Source organism: Python bivittatus, unplaced genomic scaffold, assembly GCF_059951505.1.
Source record: "Python bivittatus isolate LINGU-HERP-01145 unplaced genomic scaffold, Pbiv_v1 ctg000210_np1212, whole genome shotgun sequence".
NCBI classification, from domain to species: Eukaryota; Metazoa; Chordata; class Lepidosauria; order Squamata; family Pythonidae; genus Python; species Python bivittatus.
This window is the reverse complement of record NW_028277053.1, coordinates 14910163-14928170: the sequence shown is the minus strand read 5'-3', so window position 1 is coordinate 14928170 and position 18008 is coordinate 14910163. Positions and strand designations below refer to the sequence as shown.

The window sequence follows — 18008 nt, the reverse complement described above, 5'->3', positions numbered from 1 at the left end:
GAGGTTAAATATATTCAACTATGACTGGAAGCAAGAGAAGACACATGCTTAGGCAAATCTGTAATATTTTCTCATCTTTATCTGTCTGGAACTCTGAATTATAGCAAACATATTCAGATAATGCTGATGATTATCTCCCCTTGACGTTATTGGAAGCATGTGGAATCCAGGTAGAGGAATCAGAAACATCTAAGTTTTGACCCTGAATAGAGTTATTTATTTTATACAGTATATAATGCATGGTGGCCGCATCTTCACAACTGATCATTCTCTGTCACTGTAGTAATTTCCAGGCATTTGCATTTTTAAACATATTTTATTGGAGTTGACTACAAACCCATAATAGCTATCCAAGCAAGTTAGAATTCTCAGGAAGTTACAGAAATCATTTAACAAAGGAAGAAAGCAACAACCCTAAAAGAAATGTTTTGAAATGGCTGCATGATTTGTGGCCTTCTGTTGATCTATTCTATTAGACAAACACCACAAAAATATGGTTCCATTTCTTTCTAAAAGCTTATAAATGGAGAGAAGTGTGTTTTGTTTGCTTGTGAGAAGTATATTCTGCCTTTCCTTTAGGAGGTGGCATTATAGAATTAGGTGTTTTTATTGTCATACAACGGATGAAACAAATTGAATCACTGGTGTAAATCTAATCTGATCACATGCCTTAGTGAGATTTTTCTACTAATGAATTAAGTAAAAGCAAACCTATTGCCTACAGGTGCTTCAGACAACAAGGTAACTTATCTGATACCATATTTCAGCTTAGCTGTGGACATAAGACACCATCCTTAACACTGGCTACTTGAAGAAGGCATCTCACCCAGCCTGAAGGTGTTTCTGTTCTTCTGCTTTGTCTAATGTACATTTCAGAACCATAAGAGAAGGGGAGGATATTCTCTGGCCCCACAGCTTCTTATTACTTCAGGCTGCTGTATGGCAGAAGTCTAAGGATTTCCACACCACTGCTGTTTTTCCATATTCTAAATGCTGAAAGGACCAGCTGACCCATAGCAGAGTACCAACATTGCAATAATTATTATTCTAAGGCAGGCAGAAAGTGATAAGTAATAATAAATTCAGCCTAGTGGATAGACTGGGTTACAGTGGCGATGGGTGCACTGTTGGAAGACCTGAAGACCAGATTGTCATGGAGAAAATCTACCCGTGTGATCACTAAGACTCAACCACAACTTGATGGCATATAATCATCATCAGGCAGAATACACGTTTGTATATAAATAAAAAAAATGGTGCCCAGCTTAAACTACCACCATTCCCATTTTCCTCACCTGAGCCCAAAAGGAAAGCAAATATGTTGCTGTCATTCCTACACATTCCTACACATTCATGTTCTTCGTATGTGTGCTGGGCATTTATTTGGACTACAGGCAAACATAAAATGGGGTGGATACCATGGCGGGGAAAGGGTACTAAAGCTGACATTGGGATGTGGAAGGAGACAAGAGTTGCTGCCAGTGACAAAATGTTGTGCCCACCAGTTTTGCAGAGCTTAAATTGTTTCAGGTGAAAGGGTCATTCAACTCAGCTGCTGAACCCAGATGATGGAACATGATGAGACTGGTCCAGAACTGATTCCAGAGTGCTGCAAAGACCTGGTGTGGAAATTCCCTCAGATCCCTGAAGCCGGAATGACACCAGACTCTGGAGGAGACTTCAGCAGTTCTTAAAACATTGGTGGCAACTTCAGTGCCAAAGGTTTGGCAACTGCCAGGTGCCCTGGGGGAAGTTCATACTCTACCTGTTCCTCAGTTGTCCTTCAACTGAGTATGAAAATAAAGCTCAAAAATGTGTACATACACACACGTACATGAACATGCACACACATACTTTCCTGGAATGAAGAGTAAAGACTGGGCCCAACTAATTAATTAATTTCATTTTCCTTTCCTACCCTTTAAACTTAGTTTTACAGGAAACATTTATGTAAGAGCTGATGCTTTTCTAAATGGCCTGAATGATTTCTGAGACAGCAGACACAGTGCAAGTGTATGCAAGATGGTTGTTCTGTGTAAAAGAAAAGTGACGCAACAAAATGTGTCAAAACAGAGGAATACAGATGAGAAATACAAAAATAACACAAGGCTCAAAGATTCTCTTGAGAGGACAACCTCTTTCTAACAGTTGATTTAACTGTGAAAAAAGGAAATGATTATACAGAAGCTTCTTAGATATACAGCTCAAGGACTGGCTTAATGACATTCCAGAGAATGACAGGATTTGGGGAAAGATTATTTAATACTTACTAGTTACTAGTAAAATAGAGTACTCCAAGACAGAGTTCTTTCTTAAGGCTTTTTTTCAAAGCTGGATTGATATCGTTGTTTATTTATAGCAGGCCAAGTTACGAAAAGGGATTGGCAATTCCCCCAGCTTCCCTTCCCCTCCACCCACTTGTCAATAGAAAAACAATCACCAATCACTTTTCCTAATGTGAGGTGGGATGGGCGAGTTTAGCCATCTGTCAAGTTACCTGGCTAGAGGTGGCAGGCATGAAGGAACAGCATGCAGTAAAGTGGGAGGAAGTCCTTCTGATGTTCCTGCTTAGCGCATCCTCTCCTCCATGTCTATAGCCCACCAATCAGATTATTTCTGAACATAGTTATACTGTTTCTCTAAAAGAGTACTAAAGACACATTCAAAATCAGCCCAGCTGACAGGTAACAGGCATGGAGGGTGCAGAGGATGGGGGGGGGGGGAACTGAGGACAAGCAAGCTCCATCTCAAAATACTGGTGGAAAGGAAGGACAGTTTGGCAGGGAATTATCAAGAAACTCCAGTATGAGCCCATGGCTAGCAGCACATGGAGAACGTGTGAGTTCCAGAATTGTGCATTCATCATTGACCTGACTGTAACTGCAGCTGTCATCAGTATGGTACCCAATTACACTTAAGTCAGAGTGGAGTGGGCAAAACCCACAGCCTAAGGGGACATCATAAGTAATGGTGCATTGCACAAACAGCCGTAGGAATTGCTTTTGCAGGGTGACATTTACAGTGGTTTTGTATGAGTAGAGATGATAAAAATAATAAAATCAGTCAAAAGTATGGCTATGCAAAACCCCTTGTTGGCAGAAGAAGCAGAAAACCTGTAAAGCATACAATGGTGACCTATCTAGCCATACACAATCAGCAGGAACCATTTGTCTTTTCCAGTTTAAATTGACCTTCTGTGCACTACGGGAGTAGACTATTTTCCTAAAGGAGCTTGCAAAAGGCCGGACAAACACTGTGGAGATTGCCAGACAGGCATGACGTGGGCAGATACCTCTGCAGAACGTCTATTTTCTCCTACACTTTGAGCCCAACTAGCCATGGATATCAGACCTCTGACTGTGTCCGCAAGCAAATAATCAGCATAGTATGCCAGATTGTATTTCAAGGCAAAAATCTGGGTCAGAAGAAGAAGAAAAATGCTATATTGAAACTTGAAGAGCTAATATTATCCCCAGATATTGTCTAGGGATGACAACATCACAGGGCATGTCAGAAAAAAAAGGCAGTTATGGGTTCTGTTTGTGCTATGGTTAGGAGCAAGGGCAGAAGAACCATCTCTCTCTCTTTTTTCCACCCTTTCTTTCTTTCTTTCTTTCTTTCTTTCTTTCTTTCTTTCTTTCTTTCTTTCTTTCTTTCTTTCTTTCTTTCCATGAAAGAAACAATTTTCTCCTTTTCCAAAGTCATTATTCATTACTCTCCTGTCTTCAGTACCTATTTCAATGTCATATGAAGGAGTCTATTTCTTTTCCTCTGGACATCTTCAGAACTGCATCTCTAGGATTGAGGAATTTGTCAGACAATTCCCACATTTCTGCATGGGAAGCCTTATAGCTGAATTGGTCTAATCACTTTAACCAGGCCGTGGACACTCCTCCATTCACACGTATGCAAACTCACCCACACTCATGGATAAGGCACACAAGAGATTTCTGAACTGCTGTTTCACTTATTTGAGGAATAGGTACTCCTAACGTTTAAATTACCCAACAGTGGGGAATAACTTGGATCAATCAATACTCAGGTTCAGACAGTGAAAAATGATTAGCTCAGACAAGGATTCATGTTCAGTGTTTACCCAGAGAGAGACAGAGGAGGGGCATTCATTCAGATACACTGGAAAATGTATTAATATTTTCCAGGTAAGCAAGGTTTTTCACCCTGGGAACATCACTTTGTTTCTGTGCCTTGCCAGAGCCTACTGCCGGTAACCTCATGACATCACAGAGTGGTTATGGTAAAATTTTCAATCCCTATTTGTGGAGTTTGGGTTTCTCAGAGTGAAATAGAACATTAGCCCAGTTGGCAAGGTGGGAGGTTGAGGAACTTGAAAGGATGTGTAAGACCCTTAACCTCTCCCAAAAATGTTTTTAAAAGTATCCGAAAATTTTAGGGAGATTCTGAGATTGTGGGGGGAGGGGGCGGCTTATGTCTTAGTTCAGTGCTGTAATAATAAAATAATCTTAAAATAATCTTACAGTTACAAAAGTACAGAAACATGGGAAATGGTCTTTGACCAACTCAAGAATAAAAATAAAGAATAAAAGAAGCAACCCCCCCAAAAAGTGAGGCTGGGTTGCTACTTAGAGAGGGAAAGCCTTGAAGCAGAGAATGGAAACATGGAGTGAAGAAGAAAAGACATATCCATATAATAATCTGTTCCTGAGAAAGGGAGGTCCCGCTTCAGCCTAGGTAAATTTTAACATAAATAAGGGCAACCCCTTTTAACCATTTAGATGCAGAACTACATGGACCAGAAAGAGACAGGAAAATGGATTTCCCAAGCAATCCATTCCACTAGCAATGGTGGAGAAATTGAATGTTGTTATTAACTTGATTAAAAATAAAATGAAAGATGGTCCAGTGGTTGCAGTTGGCCTGAGATCATAAATAGTAATTTCCCATGAGCTTAGGTTTTCCAATGGACAAGCACAACCATTTGTCTCAGAGCAGCAATTCATACAAATAAGTTACTAAACAGGGTGTTAAAGGAACTGGCCGCTGAAACACTGAAATAAGTGAAACAATGTTTTATATCTTGGATGTTTTTATCAGGGAATAAATTGTTCTCCCTTAGTATGCAGGCAAATGGGCTTCTCTAGATAAACTTGTATTTTAAAAGCAATGAATTGAGGAAAGAAACAGAGAATTATATCCTGGAAGAATGCACTAGGCACAGAGCACAACAGAAGTAATCACTAGAATTGCAAGGAAGTTTTTGAAACCACACAAATTATTTTTAATGGATTTGCAAATGATTTTAATATTCCTTTAATTGTTTTTTTACATATTTTATTTTTTTTATTGGTTAAAATTGTGAAATGCAAAGAATTTGCATAAACAGTGATTGTTTAGGGAAAGAAAAATAAAAACTAAATGCGTTAAACAAAACTGAGCAGAAAGAAAAATCCCAATAGTAAGTATAAAGACCTATGTGAAATTAGTTCAATTATTAAGCTTATCATGAAATCTAAATCATCTTATTCAAAATAGATAACAAACTCATATCCTGGATTTATTCCTTAAAATCGGGTACAAACTTAATGATTTTCCAGTTACATAGGACTATCCTGTTTGCCATACCTGGGCCTCAATGGAGCATAAGCTCTTCATGATATGAAAATTCCATATTTTAGGAATATAATTCAGTGTCACCTTGAGTTCCGAAGTCTATTATTTCTTCCCAATATTTCTTCCCATTCTATTAGCATATGTGCTGATTTGAAATAAAGCAAAGCTGTAATAGAACAAGACCAAATCACATGAGTTAAAGAGCCATCGAATTTTTTACGCCACTATCATAGGAAATCTATATGTTCATTCCTTTTTAAACATTCTTTAAAGGATCCAATTGGCTTGAAATAATAAATATTTAATAGTTGTTATTGGAAATTCTATTTGTCATTATTTTGATTTTAGATCAGAGCATGCATTCATTTGTGTGTGTGTGTGTGTGTGTGTGTGTGTCTTTCTCTATCTACATCTGCATCTTTATATCTGCCAAGGTTATTATCTAATTTCTAATAACCATGGCATTGGCACAAGATTTAGCAGTGGCCTGGAAATTCACTTGCAACAGTGAAACTCAAGAGATGTGTATATAAGAAACAGAAATCAGAGCTTTTGAATGGGGAGAGAAAGAATGAGTAGGGGGAGTTTCTAGTCCAAATCAGATGAAGCTTAAGATCACTGAGGATTACCTGGAGAACTTCTGGCTGATATAGAAGGGCTTCTTTGCTTCCACTATGTTCTATGCATATAATTGCAAATAATGGCTGGCTTACCCCTTACTAGGGATGCTTAAGCACAATTCGTGCATCACGAAGAAATAGATAAGATTCCTGACATGTCTTCCAATTCAGCATGCCTAGGAAATATTACCAGCCCATCCTTTTTAATTTAATTTTTAATTCTTTATATTTTCATCACTTTTTCGTAATGGCGCTTTTTAATGTTTTTTTTTCCTTCTTCTTGATAGAGTGTTATTATTTTTGTGGGTGTTTTCCTTTTCCTTTTGCTATTAATTAAAAAGCTATAAAAATATTAAAAAATATACTACCAGCCCCTGCAGCGGTGATTCTAAAATGGTTTCACAATGTCTCCCAACATCTCTCACACAGGGAAATGACTTTTACTTGTTCTTCAAGTTTAGAACAAGCTCACCTCTTAAACAATCAGACCGTCATTGTTTGATCGAAGGAAAGTTTATTTCCCCTCCTTCTACAGTAACTTTCAAGAACATGGTGAGAGGTGAACTTTTCTTTTCTGAACAAGGATGAGTTGTGATACGGTATGTACAGATACACGCCACACCTCTGGAACTTCAAAGAATAATCCCTGCTTAGTCAGGGTTTCCGACTTTTCTAAGGCACAATTTTATCTCAATTGAAAAGAGAGGAGGCAACTGATGTCTCTATCTGTTGAAAAAGCATTGCCCATCCCCTGTGCTTTCTGTGTGAGTCAGAGAATGGGTCATACTCCTAACTGCAAAGAAATCACTTCAGAATAATAACTCATACAGAGGGAAATGGAACTGAACTATTATTATTTTTTTTTTCAGAATACTTTTTCCCCCTCAGAAACTGTTTTTTTTCCCTTCTTCCTACTCTAAGGGGGAAAAAAACTGTCCAGATTTTTCCATCAATATTATTTTTCTTTTGTTATTTTACTTTACTTTATTTATTGTATTTATTTTATTTCATTTTATGCCCCATTTCAGCTTCTCCTGCAATATCCAGAGCAATGGAGAAAGGGAGAGCTAGTTTGGTGTTGTGGCTAAGGCACCAGGCTACAAACTGGGAGACCATGAGTTCTAGTCCTGCCTTAGGCACAAAGCCAGCTGCGTGACCTTGAGCCAGCCATTCTTTCTCAGCCCTAGGAAGGAGGCAATGGCAAACCACTCCCAAAATCTTGCCAAGAAAGCTTCAGGGACAAGGCAGTCCCCAGGAGTCAACACTGACTGAAAGGAAAACAAAAGGAAGAAAAGAACAAAGTTGTTCCATTCCAGTATTTCTATTGTTGATGGTGACTTTTATTCCCAGCATCTCATTCAAGAAATTTGGTGAAACTGTACTTTCAGTTTCTCTGCCAACAATTTAAGTAGGAATTGTCCAGTTCTTGGTGAAAGCACAGACCCGGCCACGCAGATTTCTTAACAGAAGCCCAATTCAAAGAAGAGAATTCCTCTGACCTTACCTGAGGCTGATGGGAGAGAAGAGACTCCTTCAAACAGATCAGGCCCCCAAATTATTTGTGCATAGAAGAATCCAATATTCATTCCCTGCAAGCTAATTATCTGGATGCAGAAGTCTACATATCCTTTCATTGTTGTAGTTTTAAGACGACTTGATACTCTTGTTTAATTTGGGTGGTCTTCCTCCGAATCCTACAGAGAAGGTTCATACAAAGGCAAATTACAGCAGTCATGTTTTCAAAGATCAAGGTGTCGAATTCAGGAAAAGGGGCTCCCTGTAATATTAACCAACCATAAAAAACTGCAAGTATTGTTCTAATCATAAATTCATAGCCTTTCAATAAGACTTGGGCTAGTGACATATAAAAGAAGGCTGATCCCAAGAGGTTGCTAACTGGTGCAAAATGTATACCAATGTGTGCTCCAGGTCACTTCCTTCCACTTTGAATCTTGATCGTTGCACAGATCTAATGCACACTACACACCGGGGGAGGGGGGATCCATACATAATAATTTATTCATTTACCCACATTTTTGCTTAAACCTTCAGGCCACTTCAGTTCTGACTAAGTAGACGCAGCCTATATCGATCGTGTGAACTCAAGAAGCATCTATTTAACAGATCCTGCAGTTGGTGACTGCAGCCTGCCTCTCTGCTGAATCCAAGAAATGCATTTTAACATTCATTTTCAGAACAAAACAAAGTGTCCGTGGATGGAACATTCATTCTGACCACCAAAAATGTTCAGGCATCAGCTGTCCTTTTTTATGATCACTTCATATTCAGGATGAGTGTGCCTCTGAAGTTTCATGATGCTATAATATTGCTGCAAAAGTCTTGGACCACTTGTGTTTTATTTAGATGGTTTAGCCTTTCCTGCCTTAACCATCCACCAATCTTACATCCTGCCCTAATGTAATTTCAAGATCAGCACAGCAGAATCTTCAGTAACAGAATCATTAGAAGAATGTCCTGCATTTCACTTCTTCAGCTCATTCAGCACCATTACTGATAATGCTAACCGCAAGGTGTGAAAAGGTCCCTTTATTCACTAAAGTTATTATCAAATGCCTGTGTATCCCACCTAGCTAAATAAAATGTCCAAGGGCACTAGCAAAATAAATACAAATGAAAGTAATCAAGTAAAAGAGCAACAAGATGAAATGCAAAGCGAGTGTTCAAAAGAGCACACAGAAGTATGCAAGTGTGTAATGCCTTCATTGGAATAAATTCTACTGCATTCAATATACGTAATGTCTTCATTGGAATAAATCCTACTGCATTCAATATAGCAACCAACAAATTAAACATAAATATCAGAAGCAGGGAAGAAAATGCAGTCCTATATATGTCACGTTGACTGAAAATTAAATCCTACTGAGTTCAGAGGGACTTGCTTCTTGGAGATTAATTATATAGGATGGTCCTCTAACACCAGGTAGTGACTGGGTTTGCAAAACCCATGGTTTATTTAATTATGGTTTGGTGGTGAATCATAATTGGTTGGGTTTACACAGCATGGCAAGGCAAAGACATACAGTATAAGCTGCATTAAGGCTTAGTGTAGAGTGTGAACTCCTGCGGGAGAATTTTTCAGAGCTTCTAGACCAAAAGCTTTCTGTAATATAAATACCTCTTACATTTAATCAGAATTCTGGCCTCTGATGATGCTCTAAGGGTTTAAACAAAGACATATTAGAAAACAGAGTATTTTGAATCCCCTGGAGGCAAGTGGTATAGGTCTTCACAAATAAATGTTTTAGTTGTGTTTAATTGAAATCCAAAATCTATGAAGATGGAGATGCTTTGTTCTATTGTTGCCTATACCAATGGCTTCCAATCTGGGTTTTTCCAGTATGCTTTGATAAAACAACCCTATGCAGATTCCTCTTACAGATATTTTGAGGAGATAGCTGCTTGGCTCAACCCTGCTCTCTCTCCCATATATTCATGAATATGCTTATTATGTGCCCCATCACCATCTCCTGAATCACTGCAGTATAGCCTACACATGATTCACTGCTATGTCAGTAACAACCTCAGAAATGTTTTCTCTGGTTCCTGGTCAGCAACAGGTTTCAGTCCTTCCCACAAGGATAATTTAAGTGAGGCTGAACTCTGTGGCTTCATGACCCCAAGGATCATCAGGGCAAGAATAGCAGTTGGTGAACTTCAGAATGACGGGCCCTAACAAGTTCAACAACCATTTAAATTCATCACAAACACATCATTTCATGCAGAGATGCAGAGAACAAGAGAATAATCGCATAAAGATGGTTCTAATTGCCAGCTTGTGTGGGGAAAACCACCCACCAAGTGTTAAAGAAAGGAAACAAAGAGATATTTTTTTCTGCAAATATAATTATATTTAGCTGTAAGGAGGAGGCTAAACTGGTGAACATTAAATATCATCTCTAGGAATATGTATCTTAATGGAAGGGTACTTTTCATAAACTACACCACTGATACCAAAATCCACAGGACATCGCTGTTCGTCTTGACTTACAAACTACTGCTTTATATTACATCTAAATGTGTAAATCATCATATCTGGCATTCTAATCTCTGTGAAGTGAAATCTCTGACCCATACTACTGACAGCTGCAAACAAATAAAGAAACTAATTAAACTGGAGTTGATACAATCCAAGAAGAGACCTTTTTTTTTTTTTCATTTTGCCTTTCCACTGGTAGCCAATTTCTGTTCATAGAATGGAGGCATATGGGGTCTACTTTGATTGAAAGGTCATCTGAAAATAATCCCATAAATGAGGACTTTGTAGGTGAATAAAATAATTCTATATTCACCAATTAATCATAGAAAAATGACTGAATTCCTATAATGGGTATACATACAGTATGATACTGTGTATTGTTGGTGCACACAGACCATGAATGACCCAGATGTCAGAAAGTGAAGATGAAATATAAGGGTCAAGGTGCAGAAGTCTGCAATGGACTTCTCAAATTCATGTGGAAATAAACATCCCATTTGCAGTGTGTACTAACCACATTTTCCCCCCCAAATGGAAATGCTTGTGAGCTTATGTGTCAGATCTGATCCATCTATGCAGTTTTCTAGACAACAGTGGAAATTGTTGGCCATTGTCTTCTCTAATGAGAAAAATATCATTAGATTTTTCATTCTAATGAGAAGGCCATGACGAGGTGCTGCTTTGGGTTGGGTATATCATCATCAGCATCAGCGTCTGGATTTGTCCTCTGTAATTGTGATGGAATGGAATTATGAAGGCCAGGCTCAGAGAGATAAACATTTTCTTAGATCCCAAGAAGAGTGTGGGAGGAACAAGAGATTGGCACCTCCCTGAGGAATTCACACTGTTGTGGCTGGCTGACTTTGGGAGCTGGGGTTTCAGTCTGGGAAGATTCTTCCTAGAGGTTGTAGCTAATAAACATAACTGGACTGAATTGGCATGGTTTCTTGGAGTTCCTTGGGCTAGGCCTGACAGTAATATGTGAATGGTCCTGCTAAAAGGACTCAACAAATATGAAGATACTAAAGCGTCATTCTTACTGCCCCACTGTATATTAATAGCCTCAAATAACTGACTCCTTAATACCCTCAAAGTGCATGTGTTTTTGCCATAATGGGTTTATGAATTTCTTACACTTCAGGTTTACCATTTAGAGGAAATGCATGTGGGAATTCCACAGTTTGTTGTGGAATTTTGCTCCAGTTCTGAAACCAGCACAGGTAGAACACCGAGATCTTCAATTACTTTTTGAGTTGAAAGTTGCATGACTGCAGGGTGCATGGATTTCATTTTCAAGTATAACAGGTGGTTCTTTCCATGCATGGATGGCAGCATTACATAGGTCGCATTAAGAAAGGCAGAGAGCAAGTGTCTGAACTTCCCAGAGGCACCAAATACCCTGCAGAAGACATAAGCAACCTGCTTCCTTAAACAGTAGAGCAGAGTTCATTGATAAGGTGATATGATGGAAAGTAACTGAAGAATTAAGTGTGGGTGCAGTTGACCTGAATGGGTTTAGAGCAGGAAGGGTGACAGATCTGTACTTCTGGCAGACTATTTTCCTCTGCTCTCTTGCAGGCTTCTGCTGGCACTACGGTGTTATATCTCCCTGGAGACCCCAACTGAAAGAAAGGCTAAAGTGATTTCTAAAATGACTGTGACTTTAACCTTTCATCAGACATCACAGCTAAATCACCACTCTGAACAGACATGAAAGCGATCCTAAGCTTTTAAAGCAGTCCTAATACTGACTCTTAATATTTAATCAGTTAATTTGCAAAGTTGAACATTAGTTTCAGTCAAGGATGATCTCTGCATTGCTCCTTTATTATCTCGGGGCATAAGAGGTTTTCCACCTCTAGGGAAAAAAAAGGTCAAAGGAAACAATAAATCTCGTTTACAGTTATAAGGATCTAGCAGAGCATGGACTCTTGTTCAAATTAATTTATTCAAACTAAAAATTAAAAGGGAGGGAAGAGTCCTTGAAAGCTGGGATTCACAGAGGAACAGTTTTGCACTAAAGTTCCCCCCCCTAAAAAAATCTCTGTAACAAAAAATTAAGAGTAGGTGGCAATCAATGCCACAAACAGCATAGACCATTTTCAGGATGGGCTAAGTTTCCAAAAATAAATGGAAAGGCTGGCTGTGAACATTTGGATGTGAAAATGTGAAAACGAGAGTGAGGGTAGATAAAAGAAACTGCACAACACCATCTTGTGAAGCAACTGCCAGTTTCAACGGAACGGCACCTATGATTTAAGGAGGAAATCAACTTTGCATCCGTTTCTGGGTGCCACCGTCCAAGGGGCAGAGCGATAACCTGAAAGTGCTGAAGATAGAGCTCTCTGTGGAGGAAACAAAGATTAAACAAAGCTCTAGTGATGTTTCATTTCTAAAGGGTAAATTGGGATCTGAGACCTATTTAAGAGACATAAACTGTGATCTGGAAGCTTTCGGCACTAACACCAATTACCTGTGGCTCCTTGAACTGGTGATATGTGTTTCTACAAGAGAAGAGGTATTTGCTATCTTTCCAATCAAACTGTTGAAAATGAAGAGCGTATATTCAGCAAAAGCAACCTTCAAAAACAAGAAATACTGAGTGGGGGATACTTAAATCCATATTGCAAGTCACCTTTTACCAGTCTGGGCTGGGCAAAGCTTTTTTGTAGTGGATCATCATCAAATTAGCTTCTTTCAAGGTCTAATGTACATGCACAGAAGACTAATTTTCAGAAACAAACTAGTAAATCCTAATATGGCAATTTGGTGTGAATTTCCAAACTGAAATTGAATTTATAATTTCCCAAATCAAATTGATTCAATACTAGTTCAATTTCTATGCCCTTATTAGAAGTACAGATGAGTTTCTCTGTTTTTGCCTAATCAGTGAAGTACAAAGAAGCTAAAGGAAAACTAAAATAAAAGGAGAACACAATGCAATATGTTTGAAGGAGGGGGACAAGTATGTCTCTCCTTTTTTTTTTTCCCCCCACTGTTTAGAGATCCAAGGAAGGTAACATAGAGTCTCAGGACTTTACCTGGTGTTTGAAATGACAGTGAAGCTGCAGCAAAGGATTCTAACTATCTTTAGCACTGTTGATAAGTCTCAAGAATGGCTAGACTTGGCATGGAGATTCATGGCTACTTAGTTGAGTGATCACCTACAAAGAGGACATGATGAGGAAAAGGCCTATTGGTCACCCCTTGAGCCGGTATGGAGACCCCACCTTCTGCTTTTTCTTTAATATGTCCTACTATAATGGCAGCCAGATGGGCATCTATCTGGTTGTAAGTGCTCATTTGACTATTTTTACTTGGGCTTATTCACAAGTGATTGTCTTTAGCAAGAGGGCAACAGAGCAAAGTCCACCTTATTCACAGAGCTATGATTTAAGGGTTCCTGGGAAAAAAAAAATGTTCAGGCTTAGCAGACAGTTTCTTCCCTGGTGATTGCTTGTTCGTTTGCTCTAATATATCAGATGTTCAGACATAGCTGTAAAACATATAATGATTGGCTGGGGGAGAAAAATGCTAGATGGACACATAGGGTTACCGAAGTAAGGAGGAGGTCCATGAGAAAATGAAGTTCGGCTTCTAAACTTCTCTGGCTGAACCATTACAGCACATATTTAATTATAGTGATGTAGCTCTCTTGTTGATGTGTTCATTTTAGATTTTGTAAACCACCCGGAGTCATTTGAGCTGGGGATATATAAACTTCTGTGAACAAAAACATAATTATAGAATTATATGCTTGACTATTATAACAGCATTTGCCTAATCCTTTCATAAAAGTCAGAATTATTTTTCAACTTGTTTTCACTTTTAAGAAATTGAATGTCTGTTCTGAATTAGATGGATAATCTAGAATGGCAAAATATGGCAGTACAACGCAGATTTTTTTTTTAAATTAAATGAAGTTGACTAAACAGAAAAGTGAAACCGAGCTATATGAGTATTATATACAGTTTCATAAAAGCAACTAGCTAGATAGGACATCTCTTTCTAAGCATGACAGCTCTACACAGATGAAATAATTTATAACTGAATTTGCTTCATAATGCTTCCTCCTGTAATAACCTCTCATTTCAGTCAATTGTCATTACAATGATTTCCTTCAATTGCTCCACCAGTGGCAGATCCCTAATTCAGCACAAGGATAATGTGCAGCCACGACTTTAATCTGGCAGAAGATGATATGAAGAGCTCTTACAAAGGTCTATTTAGTAAAGTAATTGTAAGGTTGCATTTATCTTACTAATATTAAATCCATTTGCCCAACAAAGTATCTTTTCAAGCAAAAAAAGATTAGTTAAAAAGGTGACTTACATTTATGTTTAGACACAGCTCCACTATAATAAGTGGTTTTCCCATTAAGGTGAATCTAAACACCCTAATTAATTTTCTGTTCCAATTTTTTTTCTCATGAAGGAATACCACAAGGTAGCTATCAAAACTATCACGGTTTGGTTGAGCTTCTTCTGTTACCCATTATTGGTATTGAGTACTGTGTTTCTTATAACATCTACTGTAGAAGTTACTGTTCTTTTTGCTTACTTAGGATATTTTTATTCTTCTCTTTTTAACAAGCAAGGAAGTATACTGCTGTACAAATATACAAAATCTACCAGACTAACTCCTTACATGCCCAACCTTGTCTGGCTCTGAAGCTAAGCAGGGTGAGATCTTGTTAATACCTGGATGAGAAGCGGCTATGGAATTCCAGGCTGTAGGCTAAGTTGGGAAGCTGAAAAAGAGCTTGGAAGAACACAGTGACAAATCATGTTTCTATTGTTTCTCACGGTTGTGCCCATAAAGGTGCCATGAATCCAGAATGTTTACCTTTCCATTCAGGATGAGTACAGTAAAAAAAAAAAGTTGCACAGGGCCTGCTGAACCTCAAAAGCCCCTGCCCAAGAAGTGCATTTGGGATTTTGGCACTGGGCTGAGATCAGCTACTGACGTGATGGGATCTGTGTTCCCTCCCGCTCCCTCCCCCATGGTTCAGAGTTGTTTATTAATAACAGTTTATTTGCTGATGTTTGATGGCATTGGCTTCAATATTGTTGCTTACCTAGAGGTCTTAGCTTTAGTATAAGACAGGGCACAATGAACTCAAAGAAATCTATCCCAAGTTGCCATTAATGCTATTAATGCATTTATTCAATAATATGTTTTATGCTAGAATTATTCTTCCAGGAATCGTACTGACACTGAGATAGAGACCTGTCTCACTGGTTTGCAGTGAAAGCGTTTGTAGATTCTTTTCAACAGAAAAACATGCTTCAAATTTTCCAAATATTTATTTACTAGGTTTATATCCATCTTTATTTTTTAAAAGTTCAAGGTGGTCTATATAATACTGCCTCCTCCTTTTTTCTTCACAATGACCCTTCTGAGATGGGTTGGGCTGAAAGAGGGGAACAGGTCCTGGGGAGAGTTCATAGTTTCTCCATTTTTAATCCAGCACCATAACCACTAGATCAACCTAGATCTACTGGTAAAAGCTGCCTTGTCTAAAGCAGTTTCAAGGACAATTAGAGAGAATGGGGAGACCCTTTCATCATTGCTTGTGTTCAATTGCTAAGTTTGTTGCTTTTGATGGTTTTGTGTTGTACTGTCCAGCTCCTCCAATAATCCAGTTGCTGAAGACCAAAGATCCAGCTATTTAGCTGAGGGTTCTGTTTTGATTTATGGCCAGGATCATCAAGTATCAGAAGAACTCTTTCTACCACTTTTGTTACCAAATTTCCACTTTCCCTCCCCATGTAGAGGACATAAAGGGTAGAAGACATGGTGGCAACATTGTGAGAAAGCATATAACGTACTCTGCAATTGTGTCCAGGGTACCAGATCTGGGCTGCAAAAATCGAAACAAAGAGCAGCAAAGAGATACAGAAAACTTAAACATTTTGCTACTATCTAGTGGGCATCCTAGTCTAGTAAACTGAACTGAAACACCCAGTTTGTGTTCTCTCAAGAACAATGTAAGAGTTGGTATTGCTTCAGTCTGGATGAGCAGGCTAAACGGTTAATTTAAGAGGAGTTTTGGAAACACAGGATGATGACATATTGAATATAAATTCATATTGCCTTTCATGTCTCTTCAACTGGTTATAACTACTAGCTTTTGCATTGTCTTTTTTTTTAAATAGAGAAGGATCAGATGAGCAATTCAGAACTACAGCATCAGCCATTCCTACTAGCTAATAATCAGTACATTAAAGTAATTGTGTTTTGTGTGTTGATAGATAGAAAGATATAGTCTAAGAATATTAGACAGACTATGCTGATGAATACACGCTTTAGTTAACAGTATTTCAGGTAATGATAAGATCAAAAATTATTTGGTGCACGTATTAATATGAATGATATTACACATTTGCATTTCCTGGACTAATTAAGATACTGGAATTTAATTATTTTATAGCCTTTACTCCTTTCCATATTGTTTGATACAGTTCCAAGTTACAAAAATGTGTGATTTGGGGAAAATGCCTGCAAGAAATTTTGGCAAAGCAGAATGGAAAAAATACACAGAGAAAAATGGATGTCTAAGGAGCTCAACAGAGATGGGTGCAACATCATGGAATGCATGTGGTGGATGTTTTATGAGCTGAAAATGTGAAAATGCTTCCAAATTTGGGAGTCAGACTTTTTTGAAAATGCAAATGAAATGGAATCATCAGAGTCATGCTGGAAAAAGCATGACTATTATAAAACGAAAAACAAGACAGGGATACAACCATCTGTACATCTCGATATATGAGAGACTGTTTGTCAGCTACTCTGCCTGACTCAGAAGAAACAGTTTCTTACTGCTGAAAAGGGGTGATGTAATAAACTTCTACCAAATGTCTTAGGACTCACAGAAGATTCAGTGTTAATGGCCACTGTGTCAGCACCAGCTAACTAATTAAATCCTCTTCCCTCCACCCCTTACCCGGTCTTATCCTCTATTTATACATTGGATATTGCCAGTTGGGACTTGTGAAACTCAGCCACGCTGCCAATTTCAACCATTTAGAGGCCATGTTTCCACTTAAATATCGTTGCTGTTCCAACAACATCGTTTTCTATTTCCTACGATTCTCTGAATTATGACATCTAAGCTGAAGCACTCCATGGAGATGTTTTGCAGGCCTGTCTAAAGCTGCCACCAAATTTAAATTTTAATATAAGCTGACTTTAATGCAAATGCCCTCTGGGTGGGACATAAATCATGACAACACATGCATAATTAAAAATGGAGAAAATTCTTAAATCCAAGACCAGTAGTCATATTTGCTGCTTCTAATTTATTTTCAATGAAGTCTAAATTATTAAGTTAAATGACATTAAATTAAATTAAAGCTAATTGTGCTGGAATGTCTATCAGACCTTGGGCATGCAAAGGAGACAGCAAGACAGTTAATGGAAGAAAGAGGACTTTTGCCAAACAGACACTTCAGCCCAAGAGAGGAGGACGTGTGATAAAGGGACTCAGAACAACTGCCTTAAGTACACTTAGGTGTAAGTTGTGTGGGAGAATTACTTTGAGAGGCTTTCAAGGTTCTGTTACATCACCTGACTAGCAATAAAGATCTTTTCAAGAATCCAGGTGGTTCTCATTTCCTAAGCTTGCCACTCTCACAGGCTTGACACAAAGGTAGCCTTTCTCTTAGTCTGATTCACTCTTTTCACTAGCTCCATCAGTTTTTAAAAAGCAGCCACAGCATATGATTTCCTGCTCTTCACATTTATCTGGCAGTAATCCCTACTAAATAAAATGCAAACACGTTGGCTTTTAAGTATACATT

At 38.3% G+C, this 18008-nt stretch overlaps 1 long non-coding RNA gene across 1 annotated transcript in view; it reads right to left on the bottom strand.

Moving 5' to 3' along the window:
- Window positions 1–4891: 4891 nt before the first annotated feature.
- Window positions 4892–18008, bottom strand: part of LOC148216170 (uncharacterized) — a 145852-nt gene continuing 132735 nt past the window's right edge. Inside the window, exons 4-5 of the long non-coding RNA XR_015795928.1 lie at window positions 7714–7903; window positions 4892–5755 (exon numbers count right to left, since the gene is read on the bottom strand). This is a non-coding gene — a long non-coding RNA (uncharacterized LOC148216170). The remainder of the gene's footprint in view (window positions 5756–7713; window positions 7904–18008) is intronic.